Source organism: Alosa sapidissima, chromosome 9 (genome assembly GCF_018492685.1).
Source record: "Alosa sapidissima isolate fAloSap1 chromosome 9, fAloSap1.pri, whole genome shotgun sequence".
Lineage (NCBI taxonomy): Eukaryota > Metazoa > Chordata > Actinopteri > Clupeiformes > Clupeidae > Alosa > Alosa sapidissima.
Window position 1 is genome coordinate 28,286,236 of NC_055965.1, and position 12,500 is coordinate 28,298,735.

Below are 12,500 nucleotides of genomic sequence, written 5' to 3' on the forward strand. Positions count from 1 at the left end.
TAATCTAAAGAGCGGGTCAAAACATGTTGGAGAGCTACAGGAAAGAAATGGGTAGCTGAGCCCAAACAGATTTCAAAGCATGGTACTGCAGCCTAGTAAATTAAGTCACCCTCTCTCTCTCTCTCACACACTCACTCACTCACTCACTCCCTCCCTCTGGACTCCGGAGTATCTCTGGTATGTGATATGACATTGCTTACAAAAAGCAAACCAGTTGTTTCCGCCCGGTTTCGAACCGGGGACCTTTCGCGTGTGAGGCGAACGTGATAACCACTACACTACGGAAACTGCCATGCTTCCCCAATAGCCGATAGCATGGATGGACACAGTTAACACCCCAATGTTCAATACTTGATTGTCTGTTCACATAAAGTAATTGGTAAAAAAAAAAAAAACTAAAAAAAAATAATAATCCAAGACAAAATAATCCAATGTTTTTTTTTTTTTAAGGGACAATTGAATCCACACACGCATAAACTTTATCTTTATCTATCACCTCTTGTGGTATAATGTTTATATAGGTTTCTCATTTACTGAACTGTTTAGTTTAACCACGCATATGTCCTATGAGAACTGGGTCCCTTCATCCTTCTGTGTCCTTGAAGTTCCGTTAACAAAACCTCACAAAAACCGGCGTTGTGTAAACGGCCTCCCAGAGACATGGAAGAACTTTTGTTGTAGGGTGTCTGTGTTCACTCCAAAGGACACAAACATAGCCTAGGCCATTAGAAGGTAAAGGAGTTTTGTGACATCCATATCTCTGTTAATACTAACTAGATGGATGGATCATTGTTGGGGGGAAGTATCTTGTGTTTTTTTGCATGTGTGTGTGTGTGTTAAGGGTATAAGAACTGGCAACACCCACAGATGTGTGGGGTTGTTACTTGACATTTCATGTGGGTAACATGCTCCCGGTATTGAGAATACCAGTCTCACACCAGTTGTCTTGGAGTAATTTTGACCACACTCTCATATCCACACAGTAGTAATCAGATATGTTATAAAGGGATCGAAGGGTAATGCATTCATTCATTCAGAAAAAAAATTATGTTTCCGCCCGGTCTCGAACCGGGGACCTTTCGCGTGTTAGGCGAACGTGATAACCACTACACTACGGAAACTTCCATACCTTCGACCTGTCACCATGGGAACAGTAACTTGTACCAATTCATACCACATTGCACATGTCAATTCTATGACTGATTTAATGTGAAACAAATCGGACACTATTGCTAATAAACAGAGCATACAGCTCATATTTACTGTTAATGGACGCAGCCATCTTGGAAATTTGAACTCAGGGTACCCCCACGGGTCGACCGAGCAGACGAGTCACAGTAGAACTTCAGGGGGTGTTCCCTGGGCATACCATCTCATAGCCAGCAGCCCCTATCAGAAAACAAACTCCCCATTTCCGAACCGGGGACCTTTTGCATGTTTGGCAATCGTGATAACCACTACTCTATGGAAACTTCCATGCCAACATTTGGCTGTTGCCATGCAAATGGCTGTCAACACACCCCAGTTAACACAACAAAGGAACTACAATTGGCCAGTTCCATGCATTGAGAATGCATTAAATTGTGGTAGTCAGGGGCGTATCACAAGATCCAGGGCCCCTGCAGTCCTGATGGGCCCCCATGTTCCTTACACCCCCCCCCCCCAAAAAAAAAAGACGATCTGGAAAGAATGATCTGGCCTCTGTACACATGAATCTGTGGGCCTAAATGTTTATCATTTGTCTACACACATTTCAAACTTCTTTCCCAACATTCTCTAGCCTACTTTAATGTGATAACTAAGTTTAAGCTAAATTATATTACAATATTTACGTTGTAGCCTATAACACCCAACATAGGCTATAAAACAGTTTAAAATACCATTTTAGGTTTCTAATCCCTATGAACAATCTGCTTACTGCATATTTCATATCATATATCAATAGGCTATCCTATCATATTTTATTTGCATAATGCACAAGACAAAAGGAACAGATATAGCAAGTCATTGGAGTTTTCCCTCCAGTAAATGCCACTGAAGGTAGCCTAATATTAATGTCATATGTGCTTAAGTCATCATTTCAGACTTTCTTAACATACTGTAGTGAACTGAGCCTAGCTGGTTCATGACTGAACTCCCATAGTGCTGTGCAGTGTATGTGTGTGTGTATAATGTTGATGTTAGTTTTAGTGAGAGTAATTGCGTTTACCTTGTCATGTATGTGTTAGATGGTATATTCTTTATGTTGTACCTCGTACCCGTGTATTGTATGTGACTACCCTGTTTGTGTATCGTGCTTGTTTAATTGACCTCCCTTGTGTTGCCTGTGTAATGATGTTCGTGCGTTTTGGTGCGTAACCAATAAAACCATTCTGAGACAACTTTGCAGTTTGTTACAATACTCTGGTCTACAGTCACTTTGCTTAAATTATTTTTACTTGAGAGAACATTATTTGTAAGACAGGCAGGGAAATGGCTAAATATGGTTTGCCCTAATTTTGATATAAGCTCACCTTGTCTCAAATTCAAAGAGGGGTCTGTTGCTACTCCACTCTGGTGTGTTTCACAACGTTAAGATCTGCTTCTACTAAATCTGACATAAATATAATGTTGACATGATATGTATTTACTGATAAGCTACCAAGCTACTATGACACTGATTAGCCTATTATTGCTAATTATAGACATTATAGCCTATTCATTTAGAATTAAACATGCTTCAAATTAGGCTATTATAACGGTGTGTTTTATGCAAACAGCATTGTTGGTGTAGTTTATTTATTTAGACTTTACCTCAGATTACATGTATAACCAAATTATCATTTTAAAGTGTAAGTTCTGCTCTTTCAATGTGTTGTTTCTGTCCGTTTTTAGCACTAATGGATGTGGAGATATTAAAGCAGTTTAGCACCATGGATTTTGTTTTAGTTTTTGCTCACCTTTGAAAAGAAATCAGTTACCAATTGTTTCCCCTCATTATCTTTTCTCTCCTTCTCCTGTCTTTCCTTTCATTTGTGTATAGCCTGATTTGGCTTTCTTTGAGAAAGATATTTCTACAGTAGAAGTTTGCGCTCCACCAGATGCTCAACTGAACTAACATAAACAAAATGCATGCAGATGGACTAAACCATTTGGTGCAATAGCAAGGGGTGGGTTAGACTGAGCCCTTATGGAGTGTACCTTAGATAGTCTTTTTTGTATACAAAATGTAGTCAGTCAATCAACCAAGTTATTCAGCCAATACACTAACTTTACATTTCATCTGACATGCATTATAAAATTTAATTAGGTAATGAAAATATCCAGGTAAAATATATTCCAGACTTTTCAAGGGCCCTCTCTCCCCTTGGGCCCCTATAATCAGTAGGTTTTACCCCCAGTTCAACGCCCCTGGTGGTAGTTGTTAAGAACTGCAAAAAAGTCCCTGAAGTGTTTAAAACTCCTAATCTGGCCCCTGACCTCTGTCATTCTGACAGAGCTGGGGTGCGTTTCCCAAAACCATAGTAACTACTAAGTTAGCAACTTTGTTGATTGCAATAAAATTTTGCATTGCCAAATCAACTATGTTGCTAACAGGTTAGCAACTATGGTTAGATTAGTTATGAGTAGCAGATCAGCCCTTTAATGTAATGTACCAATTTAAAAGACACATTATCTGTAGAGCAGGTCGAAACACGTTATCCATTGCACCACTGACTCTGACAAACTCACTAATGGAGAGAGCTGCAGAGGAAAGAAATGGGCAGCTGAGACCAATGAGTTTACACAGCATGATGCTGCCTCCTAGTTAATTTAGTCACCCTCTCTCTCTCTTTCATGTTACCACCACCCTGCTCCTTCTCTCTCACGGTACCATCACCCTGCACTAGTGAGTTTAGCATACCTCTCTCTGGAGAGACTGGTGTATGTTGTATGACACTGCTTCCAAAAGCCAGCCAACTGTTTCCGCCCGGTTTCGAACCGGGGACCTTTCGCGTGTGAGGCGAACGTGATAACCACTACACTACGGAAACTGCCACAATACACTGTGGTTATGTCACCATATATGGACACAGTTGATACCTTGTCCCGGTGACAACCCAATGTACAATACTGTGTGGTCTGTTCACATAATTGGTAAAAACAACAATCCAACACAAAATAATCCAATGGGTTAGCTAAAGATAGGGTATATGGGACATTTGAATCCATACTACCAACACACACACACATACACAATATATTTATATGTCTTTATCTGTCACCTCTCATATCCAAACTATCAGATGTGTTATAAAAGGATGAAAGCGTAATGCATTCATTTAGCAAAAAAAAATAAATATGTGTTTCCGCCCGGTCTCGAACCGGGGACCTTTCGCGTGTTAGGCGAACGTGATAACCACTACACTACGGAAACTTACATACCTTCTACAAATCACCATGGGAACGCTAACTTGTACCAATTCATACTACATTGCACAACTATTATATTCTAGAACTAATCCTGATTGTTGTGGGTACCAGACCTGGGCCCCATATCTGGCCTATGGGCCAACCAAGCAACCATCTGTGTGATGGTAGGACAGGATAGTGTTAACCTGTTGAGCAGTGAATTATTTCCTAGCTCCTTGTAGGTTCAGTGTTCTTTGTACAGTCTAAAGGGGAAAATCCCTTCAAAGTGTTAAGAGTACAAATAGACTAGAGCAGGGTATCAGTCTAATCAGTTGTTCTTAGTTATCTCATATGGGGATGTGTAACTCTCGGTTTGTGGAAACAACCCAAAAAGTGTTGTAGAACCATCAGAACCTGCATAATTAAGGTAATTTTTGCTAAAATTGTTGCATAGGGCTTCTTTAAAAGTGGTGTTTTTCGAGCCAGCCAGGAGTCGAACCTAGAATCTTCTGATCCGTAGTCAGACGCGTTATCCATTGCGCCACTGGCCCACATACTATGACCTCTGAAGTGGCCCCACAGCACAATAATGGGGAACAGGGGGGGGGGGGGGGGGGGGGGCGCGCACAATCCACTTGTTGCCTCAGATTACTTCACACACACACACGCACACGCACACGCACACACACACTTACTTATACTTTATACTTACTATACTTATGTACCAATTGTAAAGACACATTATCTGTAGAGCAGGTCGAAATGCGTTATCCATTGCACCACTGGCTCTGACAAACTCACTAATGGAGAGAGCTGCAGAGGAAAGAAATGGGCAGCTGAGACCAAAGAGTTTACACAGCATGATGCTGCCTCCTAGTTAATTTAGTCACCCTCTCTCTCACACTCATGGTACCAACACCCTGCACTAGTGAGTTTAGCATACCTCTCTGGAGAGTGTTCCGGAGAGACTGGTGTATGTTGTATGACACTGCTTCCAAAAGCCAGCCAACTGTTTCCGCCCGGTTTCGAACCGGGGACCTTTCGCGTGTGAGGCGAACGTGATAACCACTACACTACGGAAACTGCCATACTATATTTGTTGGTTGTTATGTCACAATATATGGACATAGTTGATACCTTGTCCCGTTGACAACCCAATGTACAATACTTTGTTTGTTCACATAATTGGTAAAACAATAATCCAAGACAAAATAATCCATTAGGTTATCTAAAGATAGGGTAGATGGGACATTTGCATCCCTACTACCAACACACACACACACACACACACACACACACACACACACACACACACACACACATAAACATATATACAATATATATTGATATGTCTTTATCTGTCACCTCTCATATCCACACGATCAGATGTGTTATAAAAGGATGGAGGCATAATGCATTCATTTAGCAAAAAAAAAAAAAAAAAAATGTGTTTCCGCCCGGTCTCGAACCGGGGACCTTTCGCGTGTTAGGCGAACGTGATAACCACTACACTACGGAAACTCCCATATCTTCTCCCAACCACCATGGGAACGGTAACTTGTACCAATTCATACTACATTGCACAACTATTCTATTAGAACTAATCCCAATTGTTGTGGGAACCAGCACAGGGCCCCATATCTGGCCTATGGCCAACCAAGCAACCATCTGTGTGTTGGTAGTACAGGATAGTTTTAGGCAGAGATCACATTAGCCAGCGGCAAGCAGTAGGTTTCCTATTGTTCTCTATGGTTCGGCAGCGGAATGGTGACAACACTGGCGTAACGCTACCGTTGAGCAAGCTGAGCGTTGAACTTGGTTCAACTTTCAAAGTGCAACGCGAGCATATTCAATTGACAAACTGTTTGTGTTGCTTAGGAGCTAAACAAAAATTATTATGGTCTGAGCATTGCGTTACGTTTGCCGCTGCCGCTGGCTAATATGATCCCCGCCTTAACCTGTTGAGCAGTGAATTATTGTCCTAGCTCATTCTAGATTCAGTGTTCTTTCTACAGTCTAAAGGGGGAAATCCCTTCAAAGTGTTAAGAATACAAATAGACTAGGGCAGGGTATCAGTCTAATCAGTTGTTCTTATCTCATGGGAATGTGTAACTTTCTATTTTGTAGATCCCATTATCATCTCTTCATTTTATATTACATGCACTGCAACCACTTTGGCTGTCTCATTATGGGAAGTCTACTGCTACACTTTTGTGGTCATATGTCATATGTTTGTGGAAACAGCGAGCAAGTTATACCAATTCCACAGATATTTTATGCATGCTTATTTTCCCTTTAAAGGTGCCATGTGTAATATCTGCCAAAAAAATCAATTCATACTCCACATTCCATAAAAGATGGAGGCAGTATACCTCCAGAAAGTGAGTTGGTCTACCCTGGAGTAACAACCGAGAAACGTGTATTGCAGTTTGGCTGGCGGTTATTTTGCCCGCATACCGCCTCCCATGGCCGAAGCTGGTATTATGACACCTGTCGGGCTGTGGCTAGTAATTTAGCATGCTAATTCTGGTTGATATCTCAGCAGCACTATACCGTGTCATTTTTTTAATGACATTATCACTCTTATTTCTTCTCATTCTTTTGATGCGTGTAGCTCAGAGGTGGGCAAACTCCGGGCCGCCACGTACTTCAATCCGGCCCGCCAGGCAGTCGCAGCGGCTCGCATTTTTCCCCTGCCCGACGTTGTGTTAGTACCACAAGATGGCGCAATGCGCGCACAGCCCTCTAACGACAGTCAATCGTTTCTCTCGTTGCCACTGTTCTGTCTCCAGCAGTAGAAATATAGGCCTACTGACAAAATGAGCAGTCGGAAAAAACGTAAAGTCGACACCGAGTGCCGGACTTTCAACAAAGACTGGACAACAAAATATTTCTTTACTGAAGTTCGGTCAAAGGCCGTGTGTTTGATTTGTAAAGAAAGTATTGCCGTTTTCAAAGAGTACAATATCAGCCGCCACTTTTCCACCAGGCATGTTAACTATGCTAGCAACTTGTCAGTTCAAGACGGGGCCACTACTGCCTCAAGGTTAGCTGCGAGTTTACAGGCTCAGCAGAGCATTTTCACACGACAGTCGACTATTCAGGAGTCATGCACAAAGGCAAGTTATGTGCTGGCATACAAGTTAGCCAAAGCAAGTAAGCCCCTCTCTGAAGGCGAGTTTCTGAAAGAATGCATGGTAGAGACTGCTGGTATTCTATGTCCGCAGATTACAAGCAAATTCGAAAATCTCAGTCTGTCACGCAGAACAGTGACTCGCCGTGTAGAGCTAATTGACGGTGACCTGGCCAGTGGGTTGAACAAGAAAGCGGAGTCTTTAAATTTCTATTCGTTAGCTCTGGATGAGATGATGTAATGATGTAAAAGACACTGCTCAGCTCTTAATCTTTATCAGAGGTATTAATAGCAATTTTGAAATCACGGAAGAATTTCTGGCCATGGAGTCCATCAAGGGCACAACGCGAGGAGTGGACTTATATGACCGGGTGTCTGGGGTCATCGAGAGGCTGAAGCTACCTTGGAGTAAACTGGTGAATGTCACCACTGATGGATCACCCAATTTAACGGGAAAAAACGTCGGACTTCTGAAAAGAATTCAGGACAAAGTGAGAGAAGAAAGGCCTGAGTTGGGGGTAATTTTCCTGCACTGTATCATCCACCAGGAATCCCTGTGCAAGACTGTTTTGCGCTTTGATCACGTAGTGAAGGTAGTGGTGAAACTTGTGAACACCATACGAGCGAGGGGGCTTACTCATCGTCAATTCATTAAATTCATAGAAGAAACCGATGCTGACCACCAGGACTTACTTTACCACTCCAATGTCCGTTGGCTAAGTTTGGGGAAAGTGTGCTGGCGAGTGTGGGAGCTCAGAGATGAGATTGGGTCATTTTTGGAGTTGGTTGGGAAAGCCGATGATTTCCCTGAGCTGCGCAACGCAGACTGGCTATGTGACTTTGCGTTCGCTGTGGACGTGTTGGCTCACATGAATGAGCTGAACGTAAAGCTACAAGGAAAGGATCAATTGGTGCATGACATGTACTCCAACGTGAAAGCTTTTAAAGCCAGATTGACTTTATTTTCAAGACAAATCACACAGAAAGTATTCACTCATTTCCCCACATTGGCGACGCTCAAAGAGGCCCCACTGCATGCAAGTAAATACTGCAAATCACTGGATGGCCTGCACGCAGAATTTTGCCGTCGATTCTCTGATTTTGAGAAAATTGAGAAGCTACTTCAGCTGGTGTCATGTCCCCTGTCACTGGACTTTGAAACAGCACCGGAGGAGTTGCAATTGGAGCTGATCGACCTGCAGTGCGACTCTGTCATAAAGGAGAAGTTCAACTCTGTTAAACTGGGTGAGTTTTATGCATCGCTGAACGAGACAAAGTTTCCAAACATCCTGCAGGTGGCCCAGTGGATACTGGTGTTATTTGGCTCGACTTTGTGTGTGAGCAAACTTTCAGTGTGATGAACCTCAACAAATCACGGCACAGAGCGCAGCTCACTGATCAACACTTGGGGGCTATACTGCGAATCGCCACAAGTAAAATGACCCCAGACTTTGATGCTCTCACAAAAAATGGTGACCAACAGCACTGTTCCCATTGAAATTGAATGAATGAATGAACAACTATGGTGGAGTTGTTTCTTTACTTTTTAGGAAATATGTTGTTGCAGGTCTGAGTTTATCAACGTTATGGGCAGGTTAATGTGTGCAGCCTACTGTTCTGTGATAAGCTGTGTTACCTAGGCCAATATTGGGGTGCCACCCCTTTTTCATGCCTGTTGTGTTGGAGGTTGTGAGGCGTGGTTTTGGCCAACAACAACCGCAATAAAAATAATTTTAAATAAATAATAATAATAAACAGATAATTACTTTCTTAGAGTAGTTTCTTTGCACGTATTTCAATAGCAGTGAATGGTACAGTATGTATTACACGTTATTGATGTCATTACATGTAATTTTTCCTCATTTATTGGTGGTCCGGCCCGCGGCCAATTTTCAAAACCCAATGTGGCCCTTGAGCCAAAAAGTTTGCCCACCCCTGGCGTATCTCATTTTTTGGATATTTTTACCTCAATTCTTACACATGGCACCTTTAAAGAAGCCCTATGCAGGTCTGGTTATTATCGCTGTTTCTGGGTTTTCGCCTGATTTGGGCTCGCATTTTTCACAACATAGCTCCCCCTGCAGCTTCGGTAGCAAGACTGCTACGCTAAACCCCCACTAGCTAGCGAGCTAGCCATCAAGAAACCAAGCTAAACACATACAGGGCTCACAATAAAACAGTCGAGCAAACACATTGTTTAAGAGACTATCAAACCACATTACAAAAACGAAGTTCACCCAAGGTTAGGCTACTTACAATTTCAACAGCAAGTCGAGGTCCGTTTTGCAGTCATCTTAGAAACTACAATCTGACTAAATTTTCGAGGCGAGAATGGATACTTCCGCTGAGTTACATCCGGATGTATTCGGACCGCGACCAGAAAGTTGCAAATTCGCGGAGAAGCACTAGGGGGAGACGAAGCACCCACCAAACAACCCAAAAAGTGTTGTAGAACCATCAGAACGACTCTCAACCTGCATAATTAAGGTATTTTTTGCTAAAATTGTTGCATAGGGCTTCTTTAAAAGTGGTGTTTTTCGAGCCAGCCAGGAGTCGAACCTAGAATCTTCTGATCCGTAGTCAGACGCGTTATCCATTGCGCCACTGGCCCACACACTATGACCTCTGAAGTGGCCCCACAGCACAATAATGGGGAACAGGGGGGGGGGGCGCGCACAATCCTCTTGTTGCCTCAGATTACTTCACACACACACACACACACACACACACACACACACACACACACACACACACACACACACACACACACACACACACACACACACACACACACACACACACACACACTTACTTATACTTTATACTTACTATACTTATGTACCAATTGTAAAGACACATTATCTGTAGAGCAGGTCGAAATGCGTTATCCATTGCACCACTGGCTCTGACAAACTCACTAATGGAAAGAGCTGCAGAGGAAAGAAATGGGCAGCTGAGACCAAAGAGTTTACACAGCATGATGCTGCCTCCTAGTTAATTTAGTCACCCTCTCTCTCACACTCATGTTACCAACACCCTGCACTAGTGAGTTTAGCATACCTCTCTCTGGAGAGTGTTCCGGAGAGACTGGTGTATGTTGTATGACACTGGTTCCAAAAGCAAGCCAACTGTTTCCGCCCGGTTTCGAACCGGGGACCTTTCGCGTGTGAGGCGAACGTGATAACCACTACACTACGGAAACTGCCATACTATATTTGTTGGTTGTTATGTCACAATATATGGACATAGTTGATACCTTGTCCCGGTGACAACCCAATGTACAATACTTTGTTTGTTCACATAATTGGTAAAACAATAATCCAAGACAAAATAATCCATTAGGTTAGCTAAAGATAGGGTATATGGGACATTTGTATCCTACTACCAACACAAACACACACACACACATATATACAATATATATTGATATGTCTTTATCTGTCACCTCTCATATCCACACGATCAGATGTGTTATAAAAGGATGGAGGCATAATGCATTCATTTAGCAAAAAAAAAAAAAATGTGTTTCCGCCCGGTCTCGAACCGGGGACCTTTCGCGTGTTAGGCGAACGTGATAACCACTACACTACGGAAACTCCCATGCGTTCTCCCAATCACCATGGGAATGGTAACTTGTACCAATCCATACTACATTGCACATGTCAGTATACAACTATTCTATTCTAGAACTAATGCTGCTTTCGAGATGTCTCGTAAATGTCTCGTAAATCCGCCACCCGAGTTGGAAAGTGTAAATTACCCAGCTTTCTTGCGGCTATTGGGGCAGGCACGCCCACTTTACCTCGGAGTACTTGAGGGTACCCCGAGGTGGACGTACGACCTTACAACAAACATGGCTGCGCCCATAGTTGAGATGAGATGACATGTATTTTTTTGCATATGTACTGTGTTGGTCATGTTAAAGTTGATGTAATGCTCTTACACACTAGATTACATTGCTGCTTCAATCCGGTCACCAATTCATGCATTGCACGGTCTTGCTGTGCCTGCAATACAATGTAACAATTTGTTTTCCAGCCGTTTAGCTAGAGGCTACATGTAGCACAAAACAATAACAATGACTAGCCTCCTGCTAATGCCCCTCGTGGCTCGAGAGAAAGGCGTTCCTAAAGCCACTCATTGGTACATGTTGTACGGGTGAGTGTACGATGATTTACGAGACATCTCGAAAGCAGCATTATCCCGATTGTTGTGGGAACCAGCACAGGGCCCCATATCTGGCCTATGGGCCAACCAAGCAACCATCTGTGTGATGGTAGTACAGGATAGTGTTAACCTGTTGAGCAGTGAATTATTTTCCTAGCTCCTTGTAGTTTCAGTGTTCTTTGTACAGTCTAAAGGGGAAAATCCCTTCAAAGTGTTAAGAATACAAATAGACTAGGGCAGGGTATCAGTCTAATCAGTTCTTAGTTATCTCATATGGGGATGTGTAACTTTCTATTTTGTAGATCCCATTATCATCTCTTCATTTTATATTACATGCACTGCAACCACTTTGGCTGTCTCATTATGGGAAGTCTACTGCTACACTTTTGTGGTCATATGTCATATGTTTGTGGAAACAGCGAGCAAGTTATACCAATTCCACAGATATTTTATGCATGCTTATTTTCCCTTTAAAGGTGCCATGTGTAATATCCGCCAAAAAAATCAATTCATACTCCACATTCCATAAAAGATGTAGGCAGTATACCTCCAGAAAGTGAGTTGGTCTACCCTAGAGTAACAACCGAGAAACGTGTATTGCAGTTTGGCTGGCGGTTATTTTGCCCGCATACCGCCTCCCATGGCCGAAGCTGGTATTATGACACCTGTCGAGCTGTGGCTAGTAATTTAGCATGCTAATTCTGGTTGATATCTCTGCAGCACTATACCGTGTCATTTTTTTAATGACATCATCACTCTTATTTCTTCTCATTCTTTTGATGCGTGTAGCTCAGAGGTGGGCAAACTCCGGGCCGCCACGTACTTCAAT

At 42.6% G+C, this 12,500-nt stretch overlaps 1 protein-coding gene and 10 non-coding genes across 11 annotated transcripts in view; all 11 read right to left on the minus strand.

Annotated features, from left to right (window-relative positions):
* The window catches only part of si:ch73-173h19.3 (uncharacterized protein LOC563864 homolog), a 39,790-nt gene that overhangs the window by 7,160 nt on the left and 20,130 nt on the right, over positions 1 to 12,500 (minus strand).
* On the minus strand, positions 216 to 288 carry trnav-cac. Its single transcript has one exon. It is a non-coding gene; the product is annotated as a tRNA-Val (tRNA).
* On the minus strand, positions 1,049 to 1,121 carry trnav-aac. The gene has a single exon. It is a non-coding gene; the product is annotated as a tRNA-Val (tRNA).
* On the minus strand, positions 3,941 to 4,013 carry trnav-cac. The gene has a single exon. It is a non-coding gene; the product is annotated as a tRNA-Val (tRNA).
* On the minus strand, positions 4,324 to 4,396 carry trnav-aac. The gene has a single exon. It is a non-coding gene; the product is annotated as a tRNA-Val (tRNA).
* Positions 4,850 to 4,922, minus strand: trnar-acg. Its single transcript has one exon. It is a non-coding gene; the product is annotated as a tRNA-Arg (tRNA).
* On the minus strand, positions 5,382 to 5,454 carry trnav-cac. Its single transcript has one exon. It is a non-coding gene; the product is annotated as a tRNA-Val (tRNA).
* Positions 5,820 to 5,892, minus strand: trnav-aac. The gene has a single exon. It is a non-coding gene; the product is annotated as a tRNA-Val (tRNA).
* On the minus strand, positions 10,043 to 10,115 carry trnar-acg. Its single transcript has one exon. It is a non-coding gene; the product is annotated as a tRNA-Arg (tRNA).
* On the minus strand, positions 10,634 to 10,706 carry trnav-cac. The gene has a single exon. It is a non-coding gene; the product is annotated as a tRNA-Val (tRNA).
* Positions 11,028 to 11,100, minus strand: trnav-aac. The gene has a single exon. It is a non-coding gene; the product is annotated as a tRNA-Val (tRNA).